Source organism: Vidua chalybeata, chromosome 3 (genome assembly GCF_026979565.1).
Source record: "Vidua chalybeata isolate OUT-0048 chromosome 3, bVidCha1 merged haplotype, whole genome shotgun sequence".
Classification (NCBI taxonomy): Eukaryota; Metazoa; Chordata; class Aves; order Passeriformes; family Viduidae; genus Vidua; species Vidua chalybeata.
In genome coordinates this window covers 63,835,976-63,859,213 of record NC_071532.1, presented here as the reverse complement: position 1 = coordinate 63,859,213, position 23,238 = coordinate 63,835,976, and the positions used below count along the sequence as shown (strand labels likewise).

The 23,238-nt window shown below is 39.2% G+C and overlaps 1 long non-coding RNA gene across 1 annotated transcript; it reads left to right on the top strand.

The window, feature by feature from the left end:
- Window positions 1-15,182: 15,182 nt before the first annotated feature.
- Window positions 15,183-21,954, top strand: LOC128786301 (uncharacterized). The gene is made up of 5 exons (XR_008430236.1): window positions 15,183-15,556; window positions 15,797-16,030; window positions 19,723-19,782; window positions 21,055-21,106; window positions 21,869-21,954. It is a non-coding gene; the product is annotated as an uncharacterized LOC128786301 (long non-coding RNA).
- The last annotated feature ends 1,284 nt before the right edge of the window (window positions 21,955-23,238 follow it).

The following is a 23,238-nucleotide window of genomic DNA, read 5'->3' as shown; positions in this document are numbered from 1 at the left end:
TACTGGGTGGTAGCTGCACCACAGACATTTCCTCAAGTCCCATAGGAAAGTGATGTCTCCTACCATAGATTCCTGGCCAGGGGGAAAAATACCCCTCTTTTCTCTAAATGTGCTGGATAGGAATCTCTACTTGAAAATATCCAATAAATTTTTCTGTTCCTCTAGGGAGGAGCAACTGGAAAAGAACTGCTTTTTAATCTCTGTTCAATTCATTGCTGCTGGGGCCTTGGAGATGATGATGTCTCACTTCTGATCTCAGCACAGTGAGCTACCCAGCCAGGCACAGTATCTATCAACTTGCTTGGGCTTGTGCTGAGGTGCTCTTCCATAGTTTCTGTTACCTTTTATGCAAGCTCTGATGAATGTTTTAAGAAATATTTAGTTTGTCCTCAAGGAACTGCTCTGTAGTTGATGTCATCACTGCTGATCATGTTAACACAGAGAGATGCAGACTGCATCACGCTCTGAGATCCCACCTCTCGGGCACAGTGATTTGTAATTAGCTTCTGAGCAGGCCAGGTGAGGTGTCTGGCCCTTGAGGGCTGTTTCTCCTTGACAGCAAAAAGTTATTTAGCAAATTAGTGCAATACATTGAATTTTTTTTTTCCCACTGAGGTGTTAGGCATAAAACAAATGTCTTTCATTTCACCTATCTAGGATGGTCATTACGGCTCTAGATAAAAACAATATTAATAAAAAGAGACAGTTATTGCCAGCTCAACTGCCAAAAGGGAAAAGAGGTCAATATGGTCCTTTTCATATCACCATAGGCTATTTTCTCAAGGCTATCTGTACAAAGAAAAACATAAAGCTTCAAATTGTTTTTCTATTTTTTATTCTGTATGATGTCACGTGTTATCAATGAAAGGCCACTGCATATCTGACAACATTTAACTTTAGAGTCTCTTTAACATGATTCTCTATTGTCTCCCATACTGTGTATCTAAAATATTACAGCGTGTTAGTTTTCTCTCTTGTTTATCTTGGTTTATCTTGTACCAGCTGTGAGTAAGATATATGTTTTTCCTCTTGTACTTATACTGTTAAGGATGATGAAAAGCACTGTGTGGGGATTCTCACAGTAGCATGGGGAGTTGGATAAACAGGTATTCAAGGTCAGGTTGAAAGAGGCTTTAAGCAACTTGGTCTAGGGGGAGGTGTCCTTGCCCATGGCACAGGGTTTGGATTTAGATGATCTTTAAAGACTCTCCCAACCCAAACCATTCTATGGTTCTGATTTTGTGTATCAATGTGATCTGAAGACAAAGGTAATTTCATTAAAATTGTCACTGTCCTCTTTCAAGGAGACAAATAAAAGTGAAGTGCACTGAGGTGGTCACTCCTTGTGTAAAGAACCATGAGAAGCACACTTACAACACATGACAGTGGTGGCTTTTTCTCTTTATATCCAGCTTTTCCAGTTTTCTCAAGCATTCAGCATTATAGCAATTCTGCTAGAAGAACAGATGTAATGGAAAGTAATAAAAGCCAGAGGGTTTCACTTTAGGTTATAGAACTGTGTATATATCATCTGGGTAGTCACAATAGTTTATCATCTGATAAGTATTTGCCTCTTTGAAAACAGATGGGAGATATAGGACTGTTCCTTGGAGGAAAAAAGTGTTCCCACTTCAGAAACTCCATTTGGCACTTTGTATGGAAATAAAGCAGTCACTCTAGATGATATCAGAAAAATATGCTGCAGCAGTGGTCTGGTGAAGCTGGAGGGTCTGAGCGAGTGGAAAATTAGGAGAAAATCCTTGCAGAATAAAAGTCTGAGAGATTTACTTATTTCCATTTGTTAGCATTAGCCAAATGCTTTGCCCAATGTGTCACGCTTGCAAGATGAGTGAAAATATATCCAGGTGTCGGCACTTCATCCCATCCACCCCTCACCAGGATTCTGTTTTTATGAGAAAATTTGCCTTGGATTCTGGGTTCACAGCTGTAGTGTACATTTTCATATGTATTGCCCTTTGTCAATAGGATAGCTGAGACCTTTGGGTGTTTCACCACTAAAAGCTAAAATTTTCACAGTAACTTCCAGCTCAAATTTTATTCCACTAGTTCTGATATTGCTGTAGATCTCATAGGATCCCTGAGCAGAGTAGAGACTTTTACACAATACTAGAGAGTCCTTGCTCTAGCAAAAAGGCCTATCAGGACAGATGCTATACTATCAATGTCTTGCTTCTAAATGCTTTTATTCAATAGCACTTGACCACTTTGATTTCCTTTCCTTCAGAATTATTCCTCTACTAAGAGTGGCTGTGCTCAGTCCAACACAGCAAATGATTTTGCCTTCAGTTGTTATCTGCCATGCACAGAGATCTAGTTACAAGATGCATATGTAGTGCTTGATAAGTTTTCCTTCCACAGATTCTGAAATTATTTTTGTAAATGGTGACTCTCATAAAGGTCCTAGAAAGAATGATGATTCCTGTGTTATGCACAATCAAATTGCAAAATCCACATGAAAGTTGCTAGGTTTTCCTCTCTCTTCCTATGGGAAAACTGTTTTTTAACCTCAGCTCTTTAATGAAGGAGAAACCTTCATTTGGATTCCAGTCTAAAGCAATTTCTAGCTAACTCATATTTTCTTCTTAGCAGCTGAACTTCGTCTTGTGTGGCTTTTTTGCACTTAGCCCTTATGATAACAGTGAGATTTTTGTAGAAGACAGAAACTGATCTGTTGTACTCAGGAGTTAGGATAGACATGAACAGAGTTTTTCAGTGACTGAATCAAAATCATGGAAAGTATTTTCGGTAACATCTGTTTTGACATCCCTCCCTCCCTTAGACATTTAATTTGTCCAAGAATGAAATGGTTTTCTTGCTGTTGTTTAGCAAATCTTTTGAGTTTCTAATGCAAAATACCAAAACAAACATTCAGGAACAAGTAATTTTTTTTTTTTTAAAGTGGTATGATAGTCCATTTTTAATGGAGAGGTTAAGCCTATAATTAGTTGATTTAGTACGAGTTATAAAATGCCCACCTGTGTTTAGAAATCTACAGTAGCCAGAAGCTCCCTCTTCAGTGTGTGATGCCACTGAGTCTGAAAGTTACTGGTATTTTCCCAGTTTTATTTGTAAATAGATACTCCACCATTACCTACGAATGCTATATTAGCATCTGAGAAATTCCATCTGCAGCAGCCAGCTCTTTAGGTTCTTTGGGCTACATTTTGGTATATTTTACCCAGCAGAAGCTAGAGAAAATGGAAAATCTTAAAAACTTGTTTTGAGTAAACAGCTCTTGGTATTTTTCCAGTATGCATGTGGACTTTCAGGCTGAAGGGATGAAAGGAGGTAAAGAAGCTAAATGTAGTGTAGCCTGCTCCAGGTTCTGAGACAGAGCAAGACTGTCTTGTGCCAGGGGAAATAGCACTGTGCAAACCTCTGTGAAAGTACCGTACACTTCAGGGGATTTTGTAGATGCATATGAATTAAAGAATGACTTTGGAGCATTGCTTTGGGAAATGGCTTTGTAGTGCTTGCTGATATTTGACAACGTCCCATTTTTTCCTAACATCTGTGGACTCCAATTTATTCTGGCAGAGTCCTAATGTGAAGAGTTATGCATGTTTGTAAGCAGGACATAGAATGTGATGCTGAAATAGTACAAGAATTTCCTTTGTGTAGAAAAGACTTTGGTGATTACAGAGAAATAAAAATAGAAAAAGGAATTCAGTATCTTGAAAACAACACAGATAATGTGGAAAATAAGGACTTTGTGAGCCTTCACGTTTTCCTTTGGAAATGCTTCTTACTGCAAAGCCTATGTGCATAGAGGCTAGCATGACAATTAAGCTTGCTCGGGTCAAGAGCAATCTGCAGGAGAGATGTGATCACTCTTGAGTACTTGATGGTAATTTGTTTCATTGGAATGTGCTGTGCTGTAGGGGCACTGGGGAAACCTCACTTTGATTGTAAGACTCTCCAGCCTAGGGCAGGCAAGACCTTGGCCCTTGGTGCAGTGCCTGGTAACTTGTTCGTACTCCCTGAACTGAAGACAACAGGACTGAGTGCAATGAATGAATATGCATCTGGCATGTGAGTACATCCACTTCCCTGCTGCTAGAAGCCTGATTTTATATTGTATAGTACTTGTGACAGCAGGATGATCAAACTTACAGAAGAGATATTTGTTAGGACTGGTGAGAAGCAGGCATTTAGTACTGACTGAAAGGCAGTAAAGATAAAGATGCTGAATTTGAAATCCTCTGATATAACCCCCACAGACCAGTAGGAAGCATTTAACAATCATGGTGCCTAACTGCCATATCATCATTTACATAGAGAGCTGTTCAAAATAGAGGAGAGAATTACAATAGGGGAACCTGGCAAAATCCTGAAAGCTGCTTTTCTTTTAGCTCCCAAGCAGAAATGCATCTGGAATATACATTTCCACATTGTTCTATCTAAGGCTTTGATTTTGAATTCACATATGGTACTTAATTTGCATTTTTCATACAGTCATTAGTGCTTGGTGAACTTGAAAGGTCTGGAAAAGTATTCAAAGGCTTGGATACTTCCCAGAAATGTATTCATGCTGTACTGGCCTGGAAATCTGGCATAAAATCTGCAGCTTGGATGCTGAGCTGGGATTTCAATTCTTTCTTTTTGAGGTATTTTAATAACAGAAGGCTGCTTCTCAGGCTTGTTGTATGTTTTATTCTACTTATTCCTGTGAATCATTTAGGTGTTGGTATCATTTTGATCACATTTCTAGCAGAGGTCAAATACAAGGTAATGTCAAGAACAGGGAGCTGCAGGGGAAAAAACCAGTACCCTGAGATCAATGTACCTTGAAGAGAAAGCAGTAGATTTAGGATTTGAAACTAGCCCGAGGAAAAAAAACAAAACCTGCCTTCTTGATTCTTAATCTAAACCAGAAAGCACAGGTCCTGTCCATGGTCCAGGTTGACAGCAGGGTCCCATCCACATGCAGGAGCAGCTGTGGAGTTCAAAGACTTGCAAGAAGGAAGGAACAAAAGCCAAAGTGTTCAAATGAAAGATGTTGGATTATTTTCAGAGGAATGCACAAGAACATGGGGATTGTTTCTCTTAATGTGGGATTTACTCTCAACTGGATACCTTTTGGTACTATGCAGAGTGCAACAACTTTGACTAGCTGCAGGGTAGCTGCCTTAGCCTGGGGAAGACCTTCAGCTGCTAGGAAGATGTGTCTGGCTGAAAGCAAGTCTTAGAGCATGCATCTCATAGAGATGTAATCTTAGTTTCAGATACCAAAACAAACCACAAAATATCACGAGGGAACTCTTTCTTTTGGTTCTCCTTTCTTATAAAGCAATAAATTATTTCAGATGAGAGAAGCACTGTGGCAGCTGATGGGAGATGCAGTAAGGCTTCCTCCCCTCCTCCCATCATACCCCCATCCAGGGGCATTGAAGTGCAGAGAGTCTATTATTCTGCTGCTTCCTTTTCCTTTTATCTGTGCAGCTGTGTTCTCCATCAGATATCATCCTGCTGCCAGAGCTACTCTTCACAGTGGGGGTAGGTGATTTGTTAACTGCTTGTTTTGGAGTAAACTACTTGGTCATGCAAGTTAGTTAGTCTGACAAAAGAACAAAAGAAAGAAACTAATTGGTAATTATTCCCTGTACACCACCCCTCCTCTCGATTTATAAAAAGGGATACTTCTACAGCAGTGTTGTGTACCTATTTAATCACTTACACCAGCTGATGAAATAAAAGCTCTTGTCCCTTGGCCCCCTGCAAATTATTCTTGTTAATTATTTTTTAATTATCCTTTCCTCATTGCTCCTGGTGCCACTTTCATACTTTCTACATCAGTGGGTGCAGACATGACAAATTCGAAAGCTTACCAGAGAAGTGTCACTGTGGCTGTGCCTGGCTCCGGAGGAGCAACAAGCGGTGGAGCGTGGCTCGGGGGACTCCAGGGAAGCCTTTATCTCTCTGCTTTGCTGTAGGTGAGGATCCCTTTGCCGTGGGTGAGGATCCACACGTGCCTGCAGGCGCGGACTGACTGGTGCTCCGGGATGCACCTGCGCGAGCGCGCACACGTGCTCATTAATTAGCTGCACTCCCGCATCAGCGAGTTAATAAGTGAGTGTTTTCAGGGTGGCTGACAGCATATTAATCAGAACCACGTTAAACAGATGGGGATATTGTATCACTCCCTAATCCAGACCGGGAAGAAAAGGTCCCTGGTGTGGCAGAGGAGATTACAGATTGCAGTGCTCCACGGTTGTTTTCTAAGGGATAAAAGGGATGGATTAATTTTTGCTGTTGGACAGGTGCAGTGGAAAAGTGAACAGTTTGCTGTGCTATATACCTGCAAGCATACAGAACCTGTGGTCACAGAATATGGTCATGGTGCAATTTCTCTATCCCCCATAACTACCCATTTAAAAAAAAAAATATCAATAGAATTTGCTGGAAGATGAAGGGTGAAGCAGAACTGAAACCCTAAATGTGGATGTACAATTGAGGTAAAGGGAAGGAACTGGAAAATAATAAATGTCTTTCCCTAGGGGCTGGAGGTATTAAAATGAAAGTATTTTCAGCATATGTGACCAAAGGAAGTCATGAAGCAAAAAAATAACAAGGCACTGTATTTGCATCAGAGTACTTATTTATTCCCTCAACAACATTTTTTCCCCCTGGGCAAATTGCTTACAAACATATATTTCACTGTTGCTCCTCAGTATCAGTTGGCGGGTGGCTTACACAAGGAAGTTCAGCCTCTGGTCTGCTGTCAGTGATTCAGCACAGTTTATCTGAGGAGTGGACTTGCTATATGGGAGCCAGACTTTGTGCAGAGTTTGATGGTTTTTTTGTTTGATAAGAACTGGAACAATTTAGCTCATGGTGACCATGAGGTGCTCTCCCCCTTCTGTTCACATGGAGATTGTTTTAACTGGGAAATTGTACATATTTCCCTGTTACCTTTTAGCAAACAGTTTTGCAAAGGATGGTCTGCCTTTCTGCATTTTCCCAGCTCCAGATTCTAGAGTACATTTTGCAGGGCATTTTTCATAACTAAAATAATGATTTTCCTTGGCATATTAAAAATGCAAGCTGGCATAAACCAAAATGCTCTTAGAGGTGACATTTTTTTTTGTTGTGTTTTCATGGGCGCCATATTGCAGTGCTGTTTTGAGTTGACCCTGGCTGGATGCTGGGTACCCACCACAACCTCTCTATCACTCCTCTCTGTAACTGGGCATGGGAGAGAAAGTATAACCAAAGGCTTGCGTTAAGGACAGAAAGAGATCAGTCAGTGATTATTGTCATAGGCAAAAAAAGATTTGACCTGGGGAAACTAATTGAATTTATTAGCAATCAAAATCAGAGCAGGATAATGAGAAGGAAAACAAATCTTAAAAACATTTTTCCCTTCACACTCCCTTCTTCCTGGGCTCTACCTCTTCCCCCAGGGTGCAGGGAGATGGGAATGGAGGTTATGGTCAGTTTACCACATGTTGTTCCTGCTGCTGCTTAGCGAGAGGAGTCCTTCCCCTGTTCCAGTGAGAGGGGTCCTTCCCACATTGTTTGTGGAGACACTCCTTCACAAACTTCTATAATGTGAGTCCTTCTCATGGGCTACAGTACTTAATGAATTGTTTCAACATGGACTCCTTTCCATGAGGTGCAGTCCTTCAAGAACAGGCTTCTCCATTGTGGCTCCTCCAAAGTGGCACAAAACTTACCAGGGAACTGGCTCCAATATGTGCTCCTCTCTCCGTGGGTCTGCAGGTCCCTGCACGACTCTACTCCAGTACAACCTTCCCACAGGTTCACAACCTCCTCTCAGGCATTCACCTGCTCTGGCATGGGTTTCCTCTGTGAGCTGCAGGTGGATCTCTGCTCCAGAATGGGTCTCCATGGGCTGCCAGAGAAAAGCCTTCTTCAGCATGGTTGGCATCACGGGCTGAAGAGGAATCCCAGCTCCAATACTTGGATCACCTCCTCCCCCTCCTTCTGCACTGACACTGGGGCCTGAATAAGTTGTTTCTCTCACATATTCTCACACCTCTCTCTTCTGGATACAAATACTTCAGCACAATAACTTTTTCCTTTTTAGATATGTTATCACATATGCATTACTACCATCGCTAATTGCCTCAGATTTGGCCAGCAGTGGGTCCCTTTTGGAGCCAGCTGGCATTGGCCCTGTTGGATATAAAGGAAGATTCTCACAGCTTCTGACTCCTGTAGTTCTCCCTCCCAGTACCAAAAGCTGGCCAAGTGAACCTAATACAGTTGTCCCATCAGTGTCTTTGGAGGTGTTCTGGTTTGAAAGCAAAACCAGTGAGAGACTCTAAGTCAGAAATACAGTTTATTGGGAAAAGGGAAAACAAAAGACAAAAATACACACAATGATACAAAAGGAAGACCACTGGCAAAGTCAGAATACAACCTGACACCCTCTTTGGCCAGCGTGCTGGTAGCATCTAAATTGGAGTGGCTGCAGTCCTCTTGGAGTGGCAGATGTGGTTGCTGTGTCTTCTTGGAAACCTGTGGAAAGGCTGCCTTTCTGTCTAGAAATTCCTGGATTTATCTAGGTGGGAATGCCTAGCTTCTCCCCCTGGGTGGAGCATCTCACAATGGGTGATGTTATTTTGAGTCACAAGGTGTGTTCTTAATCACCTGTTAAACAGAACTGGCTCTTGGAGAGTGTTATCTCTGAGTCATGAGGCAAGACATTGATGCACCTATTAACAGGAGATAAGGAGAACTGTCCAGATGCAACTGCTACTCGGATGGTAATAGGAAACATCTTGGTGCTCAGTCTTGGACAGGAGGCCATGAAAGCATCACATCTGCTGTTTTTGCTGGAGGAGTAAAGGCACAGGAGCACTTGTTTGAAGGAAGCAGAGCTGCCTGCTGACTGATACTATTACATGGTGCACATCTATTTAAAGTCTGACTAACTTAGGGCCATAGAAAGTATCCTTTTCATAATGTGATATGATATTGATGAGGTGCTACAGCACTGTAATCCAGCATGATGCTGGTGTGTGCTATGCCATGGTCATCTCGGTTTATTTTCCTTGTTAAGTCCTTTCATTAGTAAGGTTCCTCAATATTTAAATAGCTGATGCCCACATAAGAAATGGTGTACAGCCTAAAATTCATCTCTATAATCCCTATGACCTAGGAGATCTGTAACTAGATATACTTTTTAAATAAATAGAAGATTTCTTAAATATTGTCAACTAGGCAGAGTTTATAACTACTTTGGTTTTCTTGTTGCTATGAAGGATAGAGTTCTCTTTGTCCTTTCAAATTTTTCCTCTCACAGCTCACATTTGTCAAAAAACTTAGCCACAGAGTCATTTCTCAGGAAAAATTCCAGGGGCCAGCCCTAGCATTTAATAACATGATGAAGAGAAATTGGCAATGTTTAGACTTTCTGGTGCAAACCGGTTTGTAGATTCAGAGTTGGGCAGTCATGGCAAGTTTCCGCAAAAGAAAGGAGAACAGTGATTATGGAGAGCAGAAAGGAGATGATAAAAAGGTGAGGAGGTGAATACAAGACATGAGTTAGAGGAAAGCCTATTACTTAGTTCTGAAGTGGTGGCATAAACCAATCTCTCATGTACTGTAGGTAAAAAGGAGAGGCAGTGAGAGCACGCACAGTACATAAGAAATAGAAGAGTGAAATGTGTGATAAGGTAGGTGTAGCAGGTGACTGTAATTGTAAATGACTTGAGATTCTTAGGACTTTTGTTGCCACTATAACAATAGGTAACGAATGAAATGCAGATGAGCGATTTAATGAACAAATGTTTCTGGCATATCTACTATGCCAGCTATTCAAACTACCTGTGATTCAAAACCAGGTCCAATCTACATTCATGACCAGAATATTTTAAATCCAATTAACTAACCCAGATGTAATTACTGATGTAATTACTCTTGCTATCTCCTGATAGTAAAGGATGTGTACAAGACCAAGATACATGGCTCAATATAGACCTTAACTCTCTAGAAGAGAAATGAGATATGGAAACAATTGAGTAAGTTTGGATTTCATTATTTATTGTGAATGTACACAGCCAAATTTTTCTTGGGATAAAGCCACTGCTGTCAGTTTAATTACATTGGAAGTAAATGTGACCCTCCTAAAGCCTTCTGTAAGTGTACAGTTTCTATTAAAGTTTTAACAGATCAATCATGAAAAGGTCTTGGCGGAAAAATCAGTAGATAGGTAATAAAAAAGATAAAGGACACTGAAATGAATGGAATGTCATGCTGCGGGATATTAGCCTTATAAAAACAACTTCATCCAATAAAAAAAGTTAGGTAGTGGCATGAGACTGGAACATGTAGAGACCCCCTGCCTCTGACAAAAATGATCATTGCTGTTTCTGAGTAAAAAGTATTGTGGTGGAAATGGCAAGTGTTTTCAGTGAGAGATGCTCTTTTACGATTAGAGTTGCTTAAATCAAATTAAATGGACATATTGATTATGCAAAATTTAAGGATTATCCATCCATCAAAAAGTTGATGGTCAGACTTGCATTTAAATTCCTGGGCTGGGACCCACATAATGTGTTTCTGGTCTGGAGCTGCAGCACAGCCCAGTCCATGCCCTGTGCTCTGCACTGCAGCTTCTACTTGCCCTGCACCTGCTGTTGCACAGTGAACATGGTTGACTTGTGATTTGAATATGCTGAGTGGCATGGAAATGCAAAATAAAGTAAAAATCAGCTTACATGTATGAATATTAGGTTTGCTTCGAAAGCACTTATTCTGCAGGAATTTGTGTGTGCTCTTTGCTGGCTGTGGAAGAGAACATTGTCCTTGTGATGCCACACGCTCCATTTTGCTCTTGCTGTGCTCCACATGTGGGTGGAGGGGAGCACATGCTATTTTTCCATAGGAGAGCTAAGAGGATTTTTCTTGGTCTGTTTGCAGCTGTGCTTGTCTGCAACTGACCATATTTATTCTGCCCCTACATCTCCCTGCTCCTTTCTCTTCTAGCTCCTTTTCTTCCTGAGGCTTCCCTTTACCTCTCACCCCTGCTACCATTGCCATCCTCTTGCCCTGCCTTCCTTTGTGTTGTGCTCATCTGGTTTCCTTCTCTTTCATACTCCAGAAGTTCTCTCACTCTTATTCAAAATGAGTAGGTCAGTCCTCTATATTGTTGCCTCTCGGCTACTTGGTGTGTCTGACACCTGAGCTCTATTGTTTGGGAAGTTACCTAACTGTTTTTAATTCTTTTGTTAGTTTTTCCACCATGTTAGACCACAGCAGTAGATGCTGGGCTTCCTCCATTTCCTACTCCTTTGCTTTTCCTGAGAAGCACCACTTGTGTTTTTTCCTCATTACTCCCTTGTACCTGATGTTATCAACAGTTCACACAGCTCCTCCTAATTAGTTTTCCATCATAAATTTTGTTTTGGCCTCTCCCTCTCCACAGTATATTGACTATTGTCATAACTAATCTCCAGATATCGGTGAGGCTGGCCTTCTGCTGAAACTCCTGTCTCACTGTATTTGCTTTCCAAGTTTGATTCAAAGTGGTTTCTAAGTAATCAGAAAGGGTGAATAATACAAATAAAGACCTGTTTAATTTTTTTCTACAGAATAACTGTGTGAGGAAGCTTTGAAAAAAAAATCAGCAGAGGGACAGCGCCCTAAAACCTGTGCATATTGAAAGCCTTGCCAGTGATACATCTATTATGTTGTGCATAACATTAAATGTTGTGCATGTTTTTTTTTTTTAAATCCACATTTATTTATTTATATAACTATTTGATCGTTTATGTGGTTGATACTGTTGGATCTGCCTTGCCAAGGTGTCCAGACTGTTATTATCATTGTAATCTGGAATACAACTACTATGCTGTGGCAGTGATCTTTTTTCTTTAAAACAGTGGATTCTGATTCAGTTCCCTCTGCCCACTGTGCCGTTGCTTTTTGATAATTTGAAAATGGTTGTTTTGGAATTATGATGAGGGAATGTGGGAAATAATGGGAGTAACATAGCTTCCTTTTGAAGGTAATTAACTTTCTTTAAAGGAAGGTGGGTGTACTGTCTCATAATAAAAATCATCTTTAGAAATCACAAAAATTAAAAGAAATTCTTTCTTTCTCACCCAGTACTCAACTTTTCATCTCCAAAACCTTTTATTTTCCCTAATTACCCTAAATATGTGCAAGAGGGATCATTACTAATACATAAGTAAATGGAAACATAAAAATTAAATTCTGATATTCTTAATACTGATATAAATTGAGAGTAGCCCTATTGATTTAAACTAAGTGATTCTGAATGGCATTGGAATGAGTTATATCTGTTAAATGAGTTATTTGCTAGAGAGAAAAGGGAGCTACCAGGACTTCCAGTCATCCAATATTTTTTTAAATGGAATTTTCTTCTCTCCACAGCTCATTTTTACTGTTGTTGTTGCTTCTTCAGGATGGTCTTAAATGACGATGAGTTTACAACATTTATGTTCATTTGCATGGCAGGGAGTTGAACTGCCATAAGAAAGAATTATATCTTTGGAGGAGGATTAACAGAAGAAGCTGGGTCATAGAAAAGGAAATCACTTGTTCAAAGTGACTCAAGTATCAGAAAATGAGATTAAGAAAATTGTAACGAGCACATTACTCTGTACAAATGTTCACCTCCCGCACCTCATTTTTTTATCTGCTTTCCCAGTCTTTCTTTTATTTCAGAATAATGCAATGAATTTGCTGCAGATTTATATATTGACTTAAACCTTCAGAAGTGAATTGCACATACAAATAGAATTTGATTGTAAAGAAAAAAGCCTACTTAAGTCCTAATTCAGCCATGAAGATGATGTGGGCTTGTTACAATGTCTGAGACCTTAAAAAAGCAGATTGCTGACAGATAAATGGAACTTTTGTGAAATGTGAAGCTATATTTCCATTTCTATATTTCCCATTTTCACTCATTTCATGATGACCAAATGCGAAAATATAAGTGTAGGCCTAATTTTAAAAGTATGCTTGCATTCACTTAAACTATTCATGCCCTTAAAAACATGAATGAATTGAGGCTAAATACAGAGCTCCTATTTTTGTTAAAATCATGTGTCTGGTTTTTAAGACAAAAAAAGGACTTTACACCAATGTCAGCTTTGTGTACTCAGCTGCACATTGTCATGTTTATTATCTAACTTCTTTTGACTGAACTGCTTTGACTATATTTGGCCTTTAGAATATTATTTTTGTTTGTAAGGGGAGGTTGGATAATTTCTTAATAGAACCATAATTTACAAAATTCCAAGCCTTCTAATATGGTAAAATGAGTAAAAGAAAGTAGTTTCCTTTCCTGATAAACTGAGACTTCCTTCCCCCATCTCTCCCGCTGTTTTTTACAGTCTTTTACTGCACTTTGTTTAAAAATCCTCTCAGTTTTGTTTCTAGACCACATAAGTGCATCTCTGCCTGTCAGACCTCCTGCCACCCCCTGTGTTTATGCATCTGGCATTTCAGGCTTTGGTTGTGTAATGACAGCTTCCGCAAACAGCAGACAGATCTCAGAATTTACGGAATGCCCACAGTGAATTATGCCTGTTTTTCTTCCTCTGCATAGCTCAGTTTCTGACTGGTGTTATGTGAAGCTGGGATTCTGGGTAGTAGCAACCACTGCTTCTACTCACTTTGAGAGAAGATTTATTTGCTTCTCACATTTTCCCAAAGAACAGCTAATTTTTTCAAAACCAGGACTGTGTGTATGTATATATATACACACACACACATATATATATATCCAGGGATCCTTCTCCAGGTACAACAGCTACATATCTTCAAAGTGTCTATTACATTACAAATGTGAAAGTTTTTACCCAAACTGTAAAATAATATAATCATGGCAAATATGGCTAGAAAGGTCCTTGAGAGTTCCTATTCATTCTTCTGTTGAGAGAGAATTAATTATACTGAGAGACTTTCTCATACATCTTTGCATACTCTGCTCTTAAAAGAATCCCAGTCAAGTGGGTCACTTTCCTTAGTGCTCCTCTATACTGCCTAATTATCCTTCTAATTATAGACATTTTTTACTCCTTGTGTTTATCTTACATTTTATTTTCTTAATTTAAAACCATTACTGAGTTTTCATTCACCACCAAGCACAAAGAACATTTATCTTTTAAATATCTGGAAATTGTTACCATGTATTTTTTATTCCTCAACTCAGTAAATTAAACTTCACCTTTCCTCATTTTTCTTCAAGGGTTTATTTTCTCTACTTTTGAGTTTTTTACTTGTTTGTTTGCATGTTTTTTCACCCTTATTGTTCTCCTTGCTTTCTGGTTAGCTTCTTTTTGGGGCTTGGCAGCCAAAAGGACATAATGAAGTGTTTCTGACCTGTAACCTCTCTGAGGTATGTGGGAGGGTTGCATGAAAGAAGCTCCATTTTACAAACAAGTGTCCTGAAAAGAAACAGGGAAGTGAAATGGTAATGTTGACTCTGGGCTGTTCCTGAAACTTTTAACTTTGTGGATCCCTTTTGAGAATGTTTCTGTATAGATGAAAATTTTGCATTTATAATTATGCACCTGGTAGTTCCCGTTGAGAATAATGGTTTGCACTTGTCTTTACTGAGTTACATGCATTATATGTTTTAACTCCAATGACTTTTAATGACCTAATATTTGAAACTATTTACAGCTCCCTATTCCTCCATTATTTTTCTACACAAATATGTGAACCCAAAAGCATGAACTGAGCAAGAGGCTTGGAAGATTCTGTTTTATATGAGGCAGGTCATAATTTCCTTGGGATAACTTATACTTGTTATTGGAAAGAAACTTGGCATGGGCAAATATTTGACTGGATGCAGCCCAGCATCTCATTCAGTACACTAAGGCACTTGGCCATTAGTCAGGGATGAAATTAATAATGATTTACTGTATGAGTTGAGTTTCTTAATCTAATAGAAAGTTGTCTTTCAGGTCTGTCCCTTGTCTAAATTCATCAGGCTTCACTTCTAAGGGAGCAGAGCTCCCTTTCTGTGTCCCTGGATTCCTTTCATTTCAAATGACAGGGAAGTTACATCTTTTAGGAAGGGGCAGCTGTAAGTACAACTTTTCTAGTAAGTGGTTCACTTGGGAACTTGGGTGTTTTTGGCCATTGTGTCACAAACCATTCTTCACCGCTTACAGACGCTGTTGTGCTCTTCAAAAACATGTTGATGCAAGCCAACATCATCTGCCTGGGATCAGAATCTGGCCTTTCATCTCTATTTACTGGAAAGATGCAATGACATTTTGTTTTCTAGGTCCAATTAGTATCAATTCTTTATTCAGCCCTACTGTTATAAAATGGAAAATTCCATCTGAGGGGCTGTCAGTGGCATAGAAAAATTAGTAAAAGGCTTAGTTCCCATGTCATCAGTGGGAAAGTATTTTATTATTTTGGCCACGGATTTTATGCATGGCCAGAAACCAGCTTTTATCCTATTTCCTTTGTATTGGAGTATTTTCTGCTTGTATTTCAACTCCTGTTCTGCACACAAAGCTTCTTGTACTTCCTGTTAGGGGTGCCTACAACTTTTGGAGATAATTTTCAGTGATGACAGGTATATGTAAACATGTGTGAAATCTTAGAATCTCAGTTGCTGTGTATTTTGCTTCCACAGTTTTGCTTTTTCATTAGCAAACCCAACAGACCTGTAATAGACCAAAGTTCTCCAGGCTATTTACTAGAACAGATTTATAAACCAATGCAGTAAACCTTGATTTTTTTTTTTTTTTTTTTTTTACTTTGCTATGTGGTGTGACTGTGTATTTCAGCATAGAATTTGTCTTTGTTTTTGTAGGCTGAAGAAACTGGTTCTAAAGCACAACACATAAAGGCTTACTGTAACAACAAAAGAGCTTATTGTGACAACATAGAGCAAACAAAGCAGGAAAACCTTGCTCCCTTTCAGGGGTTCAATATAGATGCTGACACCTCAGTTCCCAAGCAGAGGTCATAATAAATCGAACTTATCTGTTGCAAGTCAGATACTGCTGATCAGATTCTCCTTTCAACACCTACACAGCACTACTCTGTATGTATATCATGAGAGTGTAATTTGTATCTCAGAATAATACCTGTCTGATTGACATGACTTTGTGTATTTATACTACATTGTATTTTAAGATCAACAATTCCAGAGTCAAAGATGCTTCCCCCAGAGCAGCATCACTACTTCCACTGCTCAGAACAAGTAGCATCAAGCACCTGGAGACAACCACACATCTTTTCTAACAAATAAAAAGTTTGAATCTGAATTTGGATAACATTTTAACTTGAAGCTTTTTTGTAGTAGAATTTTTCTTGCTGTTTGAAAAACATTTCAGTAAAGACTTATTTTAACTACTCTCAAGAGATGTCATACTTCTGTAACACCACTTGAAAGAGACAGTCAAAGGAATAACAGCAGTATTCTGCACAAGAGGTTTGGAAAATGATTGCCAATTTCTGAGGTATTACCATGCACTGGATTTGAATGTATCTTTAGAAACTAACCCCTTTACCGCCACATTACATTTTATGCCAGAGGTCACCTCTAACACTTTCAGTGAGCTAATGATTTTGTCCTAAGTAAAATCTTTTGGGGATTTATAATTACTTTTCAAATTCACTCATAGCAGTGTATTTATGTACAGCAGAACTTTAGTAGGAGATGATACAGGGCATACAAAAGGAGAAGGCTATGAGAATTTTGTAGATATGAGGTTGAAGGGGGTCTTTCTGGGGGGTGAAGGGAACCATGTTCCTGGCACATGCAGTCCAAGATGCCCTGCCAGGCAGAGCTTGGTAAAAAAGGCAGAAAGAACCAGCTGCTCCCTGTTATGGGGCAGTGAGCAGGTGCTATCTCATTCATTGTTGTTATCTGAGCGAGGTGATTTACTGTATTGACAGGCTTGATCTTTTCCTTCCATAGTTTTCTGCTAGGAACACACAGGTGGTTCTCTCACACCTGAGAGAAGAAGAACTGCATCCTCTTTCTCTCTGGGCTATAGAAAAAGCATGGAGACACTCTTCATGCATTTCTTGAAGTCTGACACTCTGTTCATGTCTTGGGGCTTTTTTTTGAAGAAAGTTTATAGCTTATAAGTGTTCTATAGGAAAGTCTCAGTGCAAAGGGCAGTGCAGGGGTTGCCTGCAGGTGGAAGACCAAATGAAATAAATATTTTGCTGATCCTCCTCTCTGGGCACCTTCTGAATTCCATAACCTCTTTGTCATGGATAGTTCATCTTGGATCTTTGTTGTTCTTACTTCATACTATGACCTTCTAATCTTTACTCTCATTTATCTCTATGACCGCATCTTTAGATTACAGAATTCAATCTTGCTTTAAGAGGGATTCTTACTTTAAAATTTTTGTGGTAGATCTTTTATACTTGGGGACAACAATGGTTCTATCATCATGAATTACAATGGCATAACAGTGACTCATTGGTGTACCAGAAATCTGCTTTACATTTCGTTAATCTAATTTCTTTCGCTTTCTTTTTTATAGTCTTTATTCTTAGACTTATGGATTGCTCTCAGAATTATTTCTACTCCTTTCTTGTGATGCCTTGCCTCTAGGAACCTCAGATGAAACCTCTGAGGGGCTGCAGGCCATACACACGGGAATCTTCACAGAGGGATGACCACTGGTGGTTTGCAGCTCCTTTCTGTTCTTAATCTCAATATGGGCAGGCAGTGTCCTGCTCTGCTACACAGCCAAGAGATAAATGCAGGAGCTGATGAGGAGCGAGGAGGGACATGGAGCTGGGGCTGGTGGGAGTCCCAGAACTTATTTTAAACTTTTAACTTATTTTAAAAGAGCATCCAACAGGGGCTTGTGTCAGGATGGCTAGGGCACCAATATCTCCCTTGTAAATTGGGAAGTGGGAAGGGCAAGTGGACATAATAACCAAGGTGAGCGAGTTGGATCTTAAGACAGTTGTCAGATTTTCTTAGCTATTAAATGAATTAAGATAATGTTGCTTAAGTGGCAGTTCACATTTCTATAATTTATTTTAATTCTAAATGTTGTTAGCTCTCATGCTCTCTTTTTCTTTCTGTAGTATGCCTGTGCATGTAATACATATTTACAAACTGTGTTTATAGTTAAAAGGCTTTTCTAGAGGTAATAAAAATGACATATTCACAAGAAGTCACAAAGTATTCACAGCCAGCCCTAAATGTGTGAAACAGTGGGTCTGGTGTATAATTATGGTCACCTCCAGCCCTGTTGCATGAAAGATACAACATAAGGAAAGAACATCTTGAGCAATGCATATGATCTGTCATGACAACATGATTCAGATCTGAGATATCAAGCAAGATGGGGAAGGGGAAAGTCTTTCTTCAGCAGAAGTTGTGTTGCAGCCTTATGAGTATTCACTGTCTCTTTCTGACATACCTCTTACTCACGCTGTGCTGCCAGCCATGAAGTTTGATTTGCAGGCAGTGCAGGCAGTTTCCCTTTGTACACCTTTGTACAGGTGTCTTGTCTGAGCAGACTGGTTCTGACTAAGATACGTGGCTCCACAGAGAGCTCTTCTGGAAATGAGGTCTCTCTCTTCATCTAGGTTGCTCATAAGGAGTGTGAAATTCTCCCTAAGGAAAAGAATACTGGTCAACATATGAGTTGTAAAGAAGAAAAGAACCTCATCTAGACTGCCAGCTGTCCTCTGGGCACACCTCTAGGAAAGATATCTGTGTGTTCTGCTTCCTGGTAGCTAAGTGATGGCATTAGCTTTACAGTATTATCCTTCCAAAAGCCCTTTGGTTTACTAATGTCTTGCATTCCCAAGGGATAGAGAACTATATCTCAGAGATGATTTACCAAGTGCTACACAAGCTAGGTCGTGCAGCAGAGTACAATACTCTGTAGGAAGTTCTGATATATCTTTGCCTTGCATCCTTGCTAGAGGGCTGTTGAGCTTGAATGTGACTTTTAGTGTTGTCTTCTGTGTCTGTCTCTTTCTGAAAGTGCCGATAGATGTTTCCAGAGATCATGACTCCGCAAAGCTTCTTATCATGAATGGACGCAATCTCTTGAGTTCTCTAGCTGAAGGATTTTAAATTAGCATTGATGTGTGCTGACTGTTTTTGCATTTTCCAAACAAGTTCCCACTAACTAGTATGATCACTGTTTTGTGAGATTTTTCTTGTACCAGTCTGCACTGTTTTGCTACCTCCCACTGATGCTCCATAAAAAAATCAGTCTTCAATATATTTTGCTACAGTTATCTATTCATATAGTTAAAATAAAACTTTTGCTACTCTAGCTGTTGACCTGTGACTGTAACACGCATAGCATTTTCAGGAATGTTGGAGTAAATCCTGTTTTACTTTTTACAGTTGGATGGAGTTTCCAAGACTCCTTGTGAATCTTGCAGAAATTCTTTTCTAGTCAGTTTTACTTGTGGTTTGGTTCTGACATTTCTTTAAAAAGTGGGAAAGAAATGGTTCATGAGGAGCAATTTCTATATGCCCAGCAATTGGATATGCTTAGAGTATGAGCAATGAAATATTACTAGGAGAGAAGGATATTATTCAGCAGGAGAATTCACTGAGAAAACTGTTCAATGATAGGCTGAGTGATGAATATACTGTAAAAATTGCATGTGGGCAAATATTATCATAGTGGCTTAATTCAGGGAAAATTCAGCATGATGTAGCATAACCTAAGTCTTGGAATCCAGAATTATGGATTGGCTGCAGAAAAGCTGACTCATTATTTTTGCCTCTGGCAGATTCCTGTTGCCTGACTGTGTGTACCTATTGCTCTTGAGGCAGGATTTGGTCTGTGGCTGGTCAGTAAAATTTACAGCATTTCTAAAAACATGAAATTGAAAAATGAATTGTTGAACGGGTATATGTTGCACATCTTACCAGCAGCAACTATTTGCTAAGGCTACAAAACCAGTGCATTACAAATGTTTCTCATATTCACCTGAAAAACCCGGCAAACTGCAGATTTTTTTATGCCTGTATACCAGAATTGCTAAAGGAATGCATCTTGCAAATTGATAGGCTGTTCTAGAGTTTAAGATCAAGTTAGATCACTGCACAGTAATATCTCTTTAATTACAAAAGTCATGTTACTTTAGAGTCTACTTTAGAGTCACTTCTAGTTTTTATAATGTCTACTTTCACCTAATCCCAGTCAGTTGAAGTTAAGTAAGGGTTACAACAAAGAAAGGTTTTAAGGCTACTGGATTTTCCTTATCACTGTAACTTTAAAACAACACTCAGTTAAATTGGATTCTCTTGGGACATAAATAACACATTATTCAACTGTTGGCAAAATAACTTATAAAGAAAAAATTCAGTCATAAAAGGATTCATTCTTAGATCAGCAGAGGCATTCACAAAACCTATTTGAGCTTATAGCCTTGCAGGCAAAATCCTGACGCCTTACAGCAAATAATGTGGAAGTATGATCAGATATCTTCATGTTGACTATTTGCAATTTTTCTTAAAGTCAGGAAGAGATGTGTTTTACGTGCATGGTGCATACTGCTTACACACATACATTCAGGAAAAATCAGGCCCTGTGTCTCCCTTCTGTAGGTGCTGAATAACCACACATTTTGTCTGCAATGAAAACTGAGGGTGCTCAGTTTTTACCTAAATGGAGCTAATAAACAATGAAAGGAGTTATTTTTTAGCTCTGTGAGCTTTGCTCATTAAATGCAGAGATGGGCACCATGAATTGAGGTATAAAATGTTAACCTTGCAGAAAGTGAATTGCCTTGGACTCTACATGTAGAATTTAATATAAGATGATATTTTAGAGAGACAATATATATGCATCTATCTCTATATAAGAAATAGATACAAAAGAAAAAGTTATAACCCTGAAAGTGCAATGAGAAGTAATTCTCACGCTTCTCCTCATATGAGAATTATGAAGTAATTCTCATAAGTTTTTCTTCATGAGAAACTTATATAGGTATCTTTTTTATCCCCTGCTCTTCTTTATTGCTCATTATTTGTACTGTAGACTCCATTAATAGGCAGGATAAGTCCATTCATGCACAGGTAGGTCCTCAGTAGAATAAGAGACCATTTCTGTTTTCCAGAAACTTGTTGTCTGTGCATCCTGTTGAATTGTCCAGGACTTACTGTAGGGAGGTGGGTGAGTTATGTTTGTTTTTACAGAAACTGGTTTGATAACAATCTAAGTCTGTGTTGAGGCAACAACTGTTTTATGATATTGTTCTGGTCCAACACCAGCTGGCAACTCAGCCCCAAACAGCCGCTCACTCTCCCTCCTCCCAGTGAGATGGGGGAGAGAATGGGAAGACAAAAAGGTGAGGAAACTTGTGGGTTGAGATAAAGACAGTTTAATAGGTAGAGCAAAATAAGGAATTAATACCCCACTGCAGGTGTTCAGCCATCCCCAGGAAAGCAGGGCTCTGTCACATAAAATGGTGCCTTGGGAAGACAAACACCATCACTTCAAAGGCCTGCTCTTTCCTCCTTCTTTCTCTGGGTTTATATGCTGAGCACGATGTCAGATGGAACGGGATATTCCTGTGATCAGTTGGGGGTCAGCTGTCCCACCTGTGTCCCCTTCCAGCTCCTTGTGCACCACCAGTCCCCTTGCTGGTGGGGTGAGGAACAGGAAATGCCTCAGCTCTGGGCAAGCCGGGCTTAGCCATAGCAAAAACATTCCTGTACTATCAACACTGCTTCCAGCACAAATCTAAAACACAGCCCTGTACCAGCTACTACGGGGAAAATCAGCTCTACCCCTGCCAAAATCCACCTGGATATAATCAAGCACCAAATTCCAAGAAATAGAAACGAGTACTTTCTGGGAGCACTTGTTAGTTTTGTGCTAATTATTATTCACATTCTTTTTTTTTTTTTTTTTTTTTTTTTGTCAAAAAGTAACCCAGCTATTCTGTACTGAAGGACACAATATGTGCTAGATGAGCAAGTTGTCATTATGTGGACTGGAATGTGTAGCATTATCTTCCTAGACAGCTACCAATCGTATGTATAAGTAAATTACATTCCTCAGTAGCTCTTTTAACTTTACACACGACTATGTATTTTCAGCAAATTCTATGGCATAGTCTTGCATATAGAATTACTCATATATACAAATTTCTGCAAGAATCCTAGTGCTTGTAGCAGGAATATGGATTACAACCCTTCTGAAGAGTAAGCATGTAAATTCTGAGTAGAAATTTTAGGTCACATGTAGTCTAATTCTTAATTTCCTATTTTTCTGACTCACATTTAAATCTATAAACTTGTTGTTATATTAAGTGTATGCTTTTTTTCCTTTTTCAGGGAAAATAAAATTGATTTTAAGGATAAAACGACCTAAAAAAGTTAGTGGAGTTTAGAAAAGTGGTAGTCAAGTATGTAATGCAAGTCAATGAAAATTTAACTGGTGCAGAAAACTGGTCAGAAATGTTTTTTCCAACCCAGCACAGATGATATAAACTGAGTATCAATAGATAACAAAAAAGAATTTAGGAAACTGTTTATCCCACCAGGCACTAGGCTTAAGACAAAAACACTTGGATCAGTCAAAGGAGCAATAGTGTGACAAAGCAGGACTAAAATAATGGGCCCCAACAGATCGTGGATACCTTGTCTATTGCCCTGAAATTCTCCATTTTGCAGATGTTATGATTTATATGAGGATATGATGATTTCTTTAAGCAGATACAGTAATTTTTTTTTTCTTTTCAGAGGACAAATGTGAAAGTTTTCAATTGTCCAGACCCTGTAAAAATGACAATTTTCACAAGCAGTTAAAACACTGTCCAAAGCCACAGTCTGAGCATAAAGTGTCTAGTCTGAGATCACGGACCATGTGTTTTTATGAGCAATTAAGTATTAACTTGGGATGAAAAGTTTTCTGAAAACACCTTCACTTTCTTAAAGCAGAGAGTCCTCTCAATTACCTTGTCTCAGCTTTAGAAAATAAATACTTCAAAGTGTGTTATTTCTACACAGCTCCTGCAGCTGAAACTTTTGCAGTTGCTTTAATTTGTCTTGTATGTGTGATCAGCTGACACAAACTCATAAATGGTGAGCATCTTAATAACTAACAGGCCCTTTCAATTTAAGAGGCCTGAATCAATTTAAGGGCCTTCAATTAAAAAGGCAATTTAGGTGGGTTGGACTCAAAAGTGGTGCCATCAGAAGCTTTTGGTAGCCAGGGGTTCCTTTATTGAAGAGAAACTTGGGGTCAGTGGTGGGAATGGCTGTAAAATGCATCCTGCTCTTGGAAGGACCCTGAA